The sequence below is a fragment of the Cupressus sempervirens genome, chromosome 7 (assembly GCF_028749045.1).
Source record: "Cupressus sempervirens isolate cs-2001-9-10 chromosome 7, ASM2874904v1, whole genome shotgun sequence".
Classification (NCBI taxonomy): Eukaryota; Viridiplantae; Streptophyta; class Pinopsida; order Cupressales; family Cupressaceae; genus Cupressus; species Cupressus sempervirens.
The window spans coordinates 463945561-463956632 of NC_143124.1; positions in this window are offsets into that span (position 1 = coordinate 463945561).

Sequence of the window (11072 nt, forward strand, 5' to 3'; positions counted from 1 at the left end):
TACAGGTCTTTCTCCTATCTGAAATTCACTAAAATGAAGTTTAGTGAATGCATCAACCAGAACCTATTGAAGATCAATCAATTGGTGTACAATTGGTAAGGGCATATTGTAGATGAATTAGTACTTAAGGTACATTGGTATTTATCGAGATATTGTCTTTGGCATGTGTTGTCAAAGAGGGAGAAGTTTACTGTCATATCTCTAAGAAATTATTGAAATGAGAATAATTTAGAAACCAAAGAGGGAGAAGTCTTCTAAAGAAGAAGTATGCTAAAAAAGGGAGGATGTTCTAAATAAACTTAGTAACAACCACTACAGAAAAAATTCAATAAAAGGAAGAGCTCATACTGATAAACAGAGTTCTCAAATCTAAAATCTAAAATTTTATTATGCTATGACATGTTGTGTTGCCATCAATGCCAATGAGGGAGATTGTTGGATATAACTAATTAATTGTGTTTTGTCTATGATGTTACACAAATTTCATAATCATTATAAGTCAGTATATACCAAGCTCACTTGGGTAGTGAAGACAATTCTCAGTGTCTACCGAGCTATGTTTGCTTAATTCAGAAGGCAATTTCTATCGAGTTCACTTGGGTGTTGAAGGAAAGTTGGATAGAACCGGCGCTAACCAAGCTGACTCAGTTGCCAAAGAATTTTTGTAACTTTGTAGTGTTAATTGAGCTTCTATTTTTTAACAAAGGAAAAAAATTTAGAGTTAGTTTCTATCGAGTAGGGTCAACTAACAAAGGATTTTCTTATTTTTTTTGTATTAAGCTTAATTTTCTTATCTATTGATTCCAACTAACTAAGGTGATGAATATTGATTATTATAAGTTGTATTTGAGCTGACCTGAAAAAGTGGAAGGTATAAGTACAAGGTCAAGTTTTGATTTCAAAGTGTGCAAGTGAAAAAGCGAAAGTGAATGTGCAAATTATGGTGATATGATTGAAGATCTTTTGATGAGCAGAGGAAACAAATTTGAAGGATTAGTAGAATATCCTTATGGTGTAGAAAAGTCATTTATTTGGGATTTCTTTTTGTAGTAATTGATTCACCCCTCCCCTCTTAGTTACTCTTCTTATATTTCTTATAGGAGTTATGTATAAAATGTTGATTGTCATACTGATTTAAAAATAATTATAACTTTCAAATGGTACAACATTTTTTAAATTCAAAAGATGCATGACATTCTATGCTTCTTCTATTATAAGGAAAATAATGAAAACTTTTAAATTTTACAAAGTTTTGAATTAGTTAAAGTGGTGAGATATGAGAATTTTTTATTCCAAAAATACTATATTAGAAAAGTAATAATTAATTTTTTATTTAGGATAATAATATGCAAAAATATGTGTCACATCTGTGAATGAGTCTAATTTGTATATCTAGAATCTTATTAAAAAATATTATAATTTGGCTTTGATTAAGGTGTCCATACATACATCTACTTCTTATTTGTGTCCTAAAATTTTTGTACTATTGCATTAAAATTAATATATTTAACTATTCAATTTTTTTTTAGATAAAGCCTAGTATTTTAGAAACTAAATTCAATTTCCCAAAGATTCTTTTCTATCAAATTTTTGATAGAAGGTTTATAACAAGTTTAAAATTGAATGTCAAGTTGACATAACCCTAATTTGTTGATTTTTTATTGTCACTTAAGGACATAGTTTGGTTGACCATGATCCTGCACATACTAGTTGAGTAAGCATCACTATCGACTCATTGATAGTATTGATTCTGAGAAAGAAGCCTTATAGTGACTGAGAAATTTAATGATGATTGAGTGTTCAAAATTAGTACTAGACGAGCAATAGTATTTTGAATTCTTATGAGAAATCATGATTTCAGATCAACTCAATTGATTTCTTGAGATATCAAAAGTGTATTGAAGATAAGGATTGATGTGTTGGATCATTTAATTAAATAAAAGGCTTACATAAGATACCCAATGAATGGATTTGATGAGAAGTTTCTAGAAAAGATATGTAAATGAACATATACAATGAATCTAATGGATGAGATCGTAAACCATAAGATCTATAGTGATCATGGAAAATGAAAAATTACCAAAATTACCTATTTAAGAAGGTACAAAGACAAACTTTAGAGAGATGCAGAAAAAGAAAGAAGAGTGTGAATGTGATATATGAAGAAGAGAACATAGTAGAGTATATGTGTGTGTTTCCAATGGGATGGAACAAAGTTGCTAAGGTTGATAAGAAAATTTGAGAAGGAGGCTTAAGTTTTTTGTGAAGAGAAGGATTATCGCTTAAAGGGTTGCCAAGTGAATCAAGGATAGAGGTGATAAGGAAGGCTTATCAAGGAATCAAGACATGAACTGAATAGAGATCTGAAACTAAAAAGTGAGTTTTAATTATATAGATCAAACCCTACTATTCTCTTTCCAATCATTGTAAATAGTTTATATTTAAATCCTTCTAATCAAAGTTTGACCTAATAGTCATTGAAGGATATAATAGTCTATGTTAATTTTTTAGGGTATGCTTAGGATCATGGTGTGCCAAAAAGTGGCAATCTAAAAATCTATAGTTTTGAAATATCTCAAACCATTTCAAAATCTATTCCAACTTTTTTCCCACCCACCCTGATACTAAATGAAAACAATTAATATCTTTATAAGGTCTACTATATCTGTTGATACCAAACCTATATGGTCAACTTTAAAAACATCCTAAAATGTGCTTTTGGCCTATTTTTATGTGATTTTTACTTCAAATGTGTAGCTAATGATATTTTTTTCACCAAAATTTGATGAAATGAAAAGGGTTTCCTAAGAATGTTCTTATCTTTCAATAAATGTAAGGTTTGTCAAATTATGAGTTTAGTAAGTAATTATTACTTATTTTCTAATGGAGTTATGTATAAAGTGCTAACTGATGCACTACTTGAAAGATAACTATAAATTTCAAATGGTACAAAAAAATTTAAATCCAAAAGATATATCACATTCTAAGTTTCTTCTACTATAAGAAAAAAAATGAAAATTTGAATTTTGTAGAGTTTTGAATTAGTAAACGTGGTCAGACACGAGAGTTTTTTATTCCAAAAATATTAAAGTCAAAAATTAGTTAATTATTATTTATTTAGAATAAAAATACCCAAAAATATGCGTCACATCTAGGCATGAGTCTACTACTTATATCTAGAATATTATTTTAAAAATTTGTCATTTGATTTTGATTAAGGTGGTTAGACATACGTCTACTTCTTAATTTTGTTCTAAAATTTTTGTAGTATTGCATTAAAATTCAAAATTTTGATCAATGAATTTTTTATTTTTTTGAGATAAGTCATAGTAGTTTAGAAACTAGATTCAATTTTCTAGATATTCTTTTCTCTCAACATTTTAATATAAAGTTAATAACAAGTAGAAAATTGCACATCAAGTTGACATAACCCTGATTTTTTAATTTTTTATTGCCACTTAAGAGCATAGTTTGGTTGACCATGATCCTACACATACCCTTTAGCAAGGTGGCATTCTAATGAAATATTCTAATTTCCTCTAACTAGATCACATAAGTGTGTATTGTAACCTTTAACATGTTTGACTCCTAAAAGAGCTCACTTCAAAAGAGTGAAAAAGTGGTGACATTTTCCTCGTTGTTTTTCCCTAATTGAGTTTCCATGTTAAATCCTAATGTTGAATTTCTATTGAATATATTATGGTGTTTTATATTTTAAATATTTAGATTCAAAAAGTTTATTATATTAGGATAGTGCACTACTAGCAATTATTTTATCGGTATATAGTAGAGACTGAGCTACAATAAGTTAAGCATAACATATAATATTTATTGTTTGTTTGTTCAACTATCACAAAAGGACGTTGATTAATTGATTCACCCCCCCACCCTTTAGTTATTTTAAACATTCTAATAGTTGGCATTAGAGAACCAACACTTGTAAAGAGAAGTTTGAAAGGACTCAAAACTAAACATCATGAATCACAAAAGGGAGATACCAAAGCTGAACAAGGAGAACTTTTCTAAATGGAAGACATTGGTGAGGCTACATATATTGAATATTAGTGATGCTGAAATAAAATTTTTAGAAAATGAGTATGTGAAGATAACTATTATTCCTCTGACTACCAAACAACTAAAAGAAAATAAAGAACACAATTAGGCAATGTTAAGGATTTATTTATTCCTAAGCTATGTTGATTTTGATGATATAAAATAATATGGCAATGCAAAATAGAGGTGGGAAAAATTGAAGACCATATATGAAGGATATGCCAATGTCTTAAGAGCCAAATTAGAGTGTAAGAGGTAAATTTGATGAAATGAGAATGATGGAAGGTGAGAATATAGTACAATATTGTACAAGAATTAAGGAAGTTCTCAATACTATTTGAGGTGCAAATGGAGAAATCAAAGATGAAATAGCAATAAGAAAGGTATTAAGAACTTTATTCCCTATGTATACCATTAGATTTTCTACAATACAAGAGTTGAGATGTACTCCAAGTAAAAATTTGACTTTGGAAGGTGTAATTAATAGACTTACTACTTTTGAGATGTCTAATTTTGATAACTATACACTTGCTACTATTGAATCTAATTTTAAGTCACAATTAGTTTTTAGTGAAAGAAAATGCAAATATGTGAAGAGTGACACTAACACTTCTAATGATGATCTAATTAACTTGAAGGACTTCTTGCAAAAATATTTGGAAGTGAAAAAGTTTTATACAAAGTTAAATTACCTAAAATTTGTTTTTCATGCAACAAGGTTGGTCATACTATTGTAAGATTTCCTAAAGGGGAATACAATAATAAAAGAAAGGAAAAGAAGTACAAAGGAAGGAGAGATGACCAAGACTACAAGAATAATAAGGAAAACAAAGGTAAGAAGTCTTGTTATATTGCCAAAGAAGAAACTGCCACTAAATCTTAATCTAATGATGATCAAGTTGTCTACATTTCTATGAAAAAGGATTTTGATGAAGATGAGAAAACTACTTTAGTTTCGTATGTGAAAAAAAGTTACAAATGTATAATTGGTAGTTGATTCTCTAATATATGAGTGGTGATGAAAAAAAAATTGAAGATATTGGAACATTCAAGGGTGGATGTGTTAAATTTTGTAATGACATTCCATGTATTGTGAAGGGTAAAGGAAATAATCAATTAATTGACAATACCAAGTGTGAAAATGTTTACTAGATGGAAAGAACTAACAATAATCTATTAAGTGTTAAACATCTAGAAAAATCAAGATATGAAACTAAATTCCATCATAGAAAGGCCAAGATATATGATGTTGATGGTAAGCTGATTGGAAGTGGTGATCAGACAAGAGATAACTTGTTCTATCTAGATTAATCTAATGATACATATTTGTTTGCACAATAAGAAGATGTTTTGTTATGAAACAAAAGGTTATATGTTATGAAAATTTTGACAATTTGGTGAGCATTAGTAAAATAAAAAAAGTAAGAGGGTTGCCAAAACTAAAGAAACCAAACAATACTATGTGTAAATAATGTCAATTAGGAACAATGATGAAGTCTAGTTTGAAGACCAAAACATAGACATCTAGTGATATTTTTGAGTTGGTTCATATTGACTAATGTGGACCTACTAATGTTCAAAGCTATTTTGGAAATAAGTATTTCATTTTTTTATTGATGACTACTCTAGGATGATGACTATGATGTTTCTCAAAGCTAAATCTGATGCTTGTTAGTTATTTAACAAGAGTTGAAAAAGGAATAGGGAAGAGTCTAAAGTGCTTGAGATCAGAAAAAGGTGGTGAATTCATTTCTAATTAGTTCAACATATTCTGCAATGATAGATGAATTATAAGAAATATGTGAGCACCAAGGACCCCTCCTTAGAATGTGATAGCTTAAAGAATAAATAGATCATTGTGCTAGAAAGTTCATGATGGAGAAGAATGTACATAGAATTATTGGAGAGAAGCTATCACTATTATTGTCTATACCCTAAATAAAGTACAAGTCAAGAAAGGTAAAAATGCTATACCTTTTGGACCATGGAATGGATATGCTCCTAATGCGAAATATTTCAATATCTTTCGAAGAAAATTCTACATATTTAAAGATAATAGGAATGGTAAACTTAATGCAAAGAGTTATGAAGGTATATTCCTAGGATATTACACTAAGAGCAAAGGTTATACATGTTTCAACTCTAACACTAACAAAGTTGTGGAAAGTACAAATCTAAAATTTTATGAGTTTACACAAAGAAGTGATACTAAATATAAAAAGAAACCTTAATATTACAACACATTCATATATGTAGATGATGATACTCCATGCACTCCTAGTGAATAGGAAAATAAACATGATGATACTCCATGAACTCCCTAGGAGACAAGAAATGTTGAGATGCAATGAAAGGTTGATGAGAAGTAGGCAGTGGGTGCTGAGAAATAGATAGAGGATACCGAGTAACAAATAAGAAATGCCAACAATCAAAGAGACAACACCAAGCATGTAGAATCAAAACTAGAACCTAAAAGAGTTAATGAACTTGACATTACTTTTCAAGATGAACCTATTGAAGAACAAAGAAGGAGACCACCTATAATAGCCAAGTACATAAGAAGACATCATAAACCTAAAAAAATATTTGGTAATGCTAAATCATGTTTTATGACAAGAAAACACTTATAGATTATACATGTTTACTTTGTGAATTTAAGCCCAAATCAATGAAATATGCCCTAGATAATGAAGATTGGATTTAGGCAATCAATGAAGGGTTTGAGTAGATTGAGAAGAAAAACACTTGGACCCAAGTACCAAGACTAAAGGAAAAAAATATTATTGGAACAAAATGGATTTTTCAAAATAAGTTGAATGAAGAAGGTGAAGTTACAAGGAATAAAGCTAGACTGGTATGTTAAGGAAAAACTCAAGAAAATTAACTGTAGAGAAAATTTTCATCTTGTGACAAGATTGGAAGGAGTCATAACTCTACTTGTATATTCAGCCTACAAGAATTTCAAGGTATATCAAATAATTGTAAAATCTGCATTTTTAAATGGTATGCTTGAGGAAGAAGTGTTTATTGAACAACCTAAAGGATTTACAGACCCAGACAATAAGAATATGGTATGTAAACTACACAAATCTCTCTATGGATTGAAACAAGCTCCAAGAGAATGATATGCAAGACTTTGTAATTACTTAGTGAAGATTGGTTTTGAAAGGACAAATGATAGTAGTAATCTATACTTCAAGACTGGTAAGAACATTGAGGTATTGCTATCTAAAATATTTTTTGATGGCATTATATTTGGAGGAAAAGAAGCATTACTGAAATTATTTCTTGATGAAATGGAGAAGGAAATTGAAATACCAATGTTTGGTGAAATTAAATTCTTTGTTGGTTTGCAAGTATATCAAATGAAGTTTAGTATTTTCATTACCTAGTCCAAATATATCAAGAAGATACTAAATAGTTTTGGAATGGAAGAATCAAGGCCAGTGACCACAACTATGTCTACAAGACATAGGTTATCTACAAATGATGAACCTATTGATGTGAATCAAACACTATAAAGATCAGTGATTGGAAAATTGTAATATGTTGTTCATAGAATAACTAATATTGCATTAGCAGTTGTATAGTTGATAGATTTTCAGAAAATCCTAAGGAAAATCCCATGATGGAAGTGAAAATTATATTGAGATATCTAAGAGGTATAGAAGATTATAAATTGTATTACAAAAGGAGTGATATATTTAAATAGAAGGCATTCATTGACTCTAATGAGGCATAAAATATTGATGATAGAAAGAGAACTAGTAGAGGTGCACTCTATCTAGGAAAGAGATTTGTTTCATGGAAAAGAAAGAAACACAATTATATTTCTCAATCATCAACTGAAGCCAAGTATGTGGCAGCTATAGTGAATTGTTCAAACATTATGTGGATCAAGTAATTACTGAAAGGAATGAAGGAAGAAATTATAGATAAGGTGATTATCTATTATGATAACACAAGTTCTTTCAACATATCAAAGATTCTTGTGATGCACACTAAAAAAAATCACATTTCTATCAAGTATCACTACTTGAGAGAACTAGTGTTGGAAACTTACAATTGGAACAATTGTTGTTTTTTCATTGATGTCAAATCTATTGATAAGACATATTTATACCTAATCTAAATGTTGTATTACCCCAAAATTGGCACATTGCAATGCTAAACAAATTCTGGTCTATTTGGTCAATCCTAAGTCCTATTTTACTAGGCAATTCTAATTGTGTTAATCACTACTTGACCTAAGTGTCAAATGTAGAAAACCCTAATCTATATTAATTACACTCTTTATTTAATTCCTAGGTATTGACTCAAATTAGTGACATTGTGCCTATTAATTAAATTTAATTTAATTATAAGTCTTCATACATTAATTAAATTAAAATTACCTTTTTAGCTAATGTACAAAGGGATTAAATGTATTTGATTTAGTAATATTATATCCTCATTTTAATTTATTGAATTTAATTATTCAATTAATTAAAGATTATGCATTTATGTGGTCATAATCTATTTTATTAAATTAAATATACTATCCAAATTTTATTATGTGGTCATAATCTATTTTATTAAATTAAATAGGGCTTGTGAACTTCGTAGGGTGCAAGACAAGGGAATAGGGGAGTATGCTCTCTACTACTTGGAAGTGATTCCCATGAGTAAATAAAAAAAATAGATGCTTTTGAATGACAATACCCAAGGGAGGCAAGCAAGTTATTAGTTGTCTTGTATGAGTCTTTTCTATGAAGGGATGATGATTTCCTTTTAGGAAATCAAAATCTTGAGCAACGTCAAGATAGGATTGATAAGCTAACTCAGTGATAAATATGTCTTGCATGTTTGGGCAAGGTGTTGAGGTAGAGGAGTATGATCTTTCCCCTTGAGGGAAATCAAAAAATTGGACCCTTAGATCTGAACCATCAATTTGAGTCAACCTTTAGATAGCTTGTCAAAGTGATCCAACCTTTGAGAATGACCTAAATGACCACACTCCTTTTGCTAGAGATACCAATTCACTATAATAAAGAAGCTTTGTAGAGTGAAAGAATCCAAAGCCAAATTAATTTCCTTATCTTAATTTGTATATCACATATCAAGAAGAGGCTCTATAAACTACATTGGCCAACACTAGCCCCAATCTTACTAGTCAAGTGTGTGCACTTACAAATGCTGGTGTGGGTTGTTGGCCTCAACTTCTCTTGCAAAGCCACTAGGGGTTAATATGAATGGAAGCTAAGTTAAAACCTCTTAGTTACTTATTACCCAGTTCACCTCCAAAAGGGGGCATAACCTTCATCCAAGGATGGGGAAGAATCTCTCCTATATATACTCACCATAGGCATGTACCTAGATGTTAGAAGGTGGCATACATGCTTGATTCCTACCAAAATGGTGTTCATTCAGCATATATGTTATTGAGTCCTTGGAATACACCAAAAACACATGTGCCCTCTAGTAGTGTGACATGACTATGTGAGGTGAACACATGCACTTAAGTTGTATGAGAAAGTTTTTTCTTCCTCTACCATTTTTGGTTTTAGGGATAAAGCATGTTTTCTTTTGAGTCTTTAAACTTGTCCAAATCTATTAAAAAAAAAAAGGTCAAGACTCTCTTGTCTCTCCAAGTTTCTTTTTCCTCAGTTGGATTATTTGCAACTACTACTTGCTTCCTATGTTTGAGAACAACTATTTATTTGAAAACCAAAATGCTATCCAAAAATTGAAAACTATCCTAATATCTATTTGAAATGTGTCAACACAATCATCATTCTATTCAAAACTATTGAAACCATTGAAAAATCTCTTCAATTTTAGTCAAAACTATTGGTTTGATTCTTTCCTTGCTCCCAGTTATGTGAATTTTTGTGCAATTCTATCAGTACTTCCTTGTGCGGCTTTGTGAAAGTCCTTGTGCAACTCCCTACAAATCTTTGTGTAATATTTTTTAAAATAGAGTCTTTTTATGCCGAAATTCTACCTTTTTAGTCAAACTATCAACTCCTTGCACAACTCTATTCAAATCCTTACATGAGAAAACTAGTCAAAATTTGTTGTTCTAAATCTTTGCCTGGTATATTATACTTTCCTGTATAGTTCTCTATGAATCATCATGTGAGATCTTGTCTTGAAATTGTCAAACTGTTATGTTAGTGTTATCTGTGCTCCAAGTTTGATCTATGTCTGCAACACCTGATCACTTCTCTATTTGCAAATAGTCTCAAACAATAACTTCTTGCTTAGTTAACAAATTGTGATCTACACATGAACTAGTCTCCTCACTCAGTTATCTTGTTCTTGTCCTTTCATGTTTTTCATGCTTTGTGTCACAATAGTCATAATCCTTGGCTATTGTAGCCATTTCTTAGATGACTCATACCTAAGTATACAACACTCTTATCTCTCTTTTTTGAGACTATGTTCTAGTGTGGTCCTTGTCTAGGCTTTTTCTTTTTTTCCTTGTCTATGATTGTGGCAACAAGAAATGGAAAAGTGTTTTATCCCCATAGACTTAGATGAGGTAGAGCTAGGGGTCATAAGGTTTCTTCTTATCTTATACTATATCTATATCTAGTGCATCTATTGAGGTATCTTCATGATCTCCTTCACCTCTTAGATCACCTCGTGTTCAGAGAACATTTTCCATAAATTTACAACAAACTAGGAATCCCTTGCATCAAGAGGATCCTAAAACTAGAAAAGGTCATATGTCTCCAAACAACACAACTAAATTCTTATTCAGACAACCTTTTCAACCAACATACACTAAAACTTATCACATTCTTAAAATGGCTAATCAAGAGCTAGAACACAAAGAACATAGTAGAGAAAAATATCACCAAAGGAATGAAAGACATAAAGAATCTTTTACCAATGAGAATGAGGAAGATGAAGAAATACTTCCCAAACATATCATTAAATTTTATAAGGAAAATGTCATCTAGAAATTCATGGAAATCTTTCTTAACAAAGAGAAAGAGAAATACTTTCTCAAACTTTCTCAAGAGCGAGCCAAG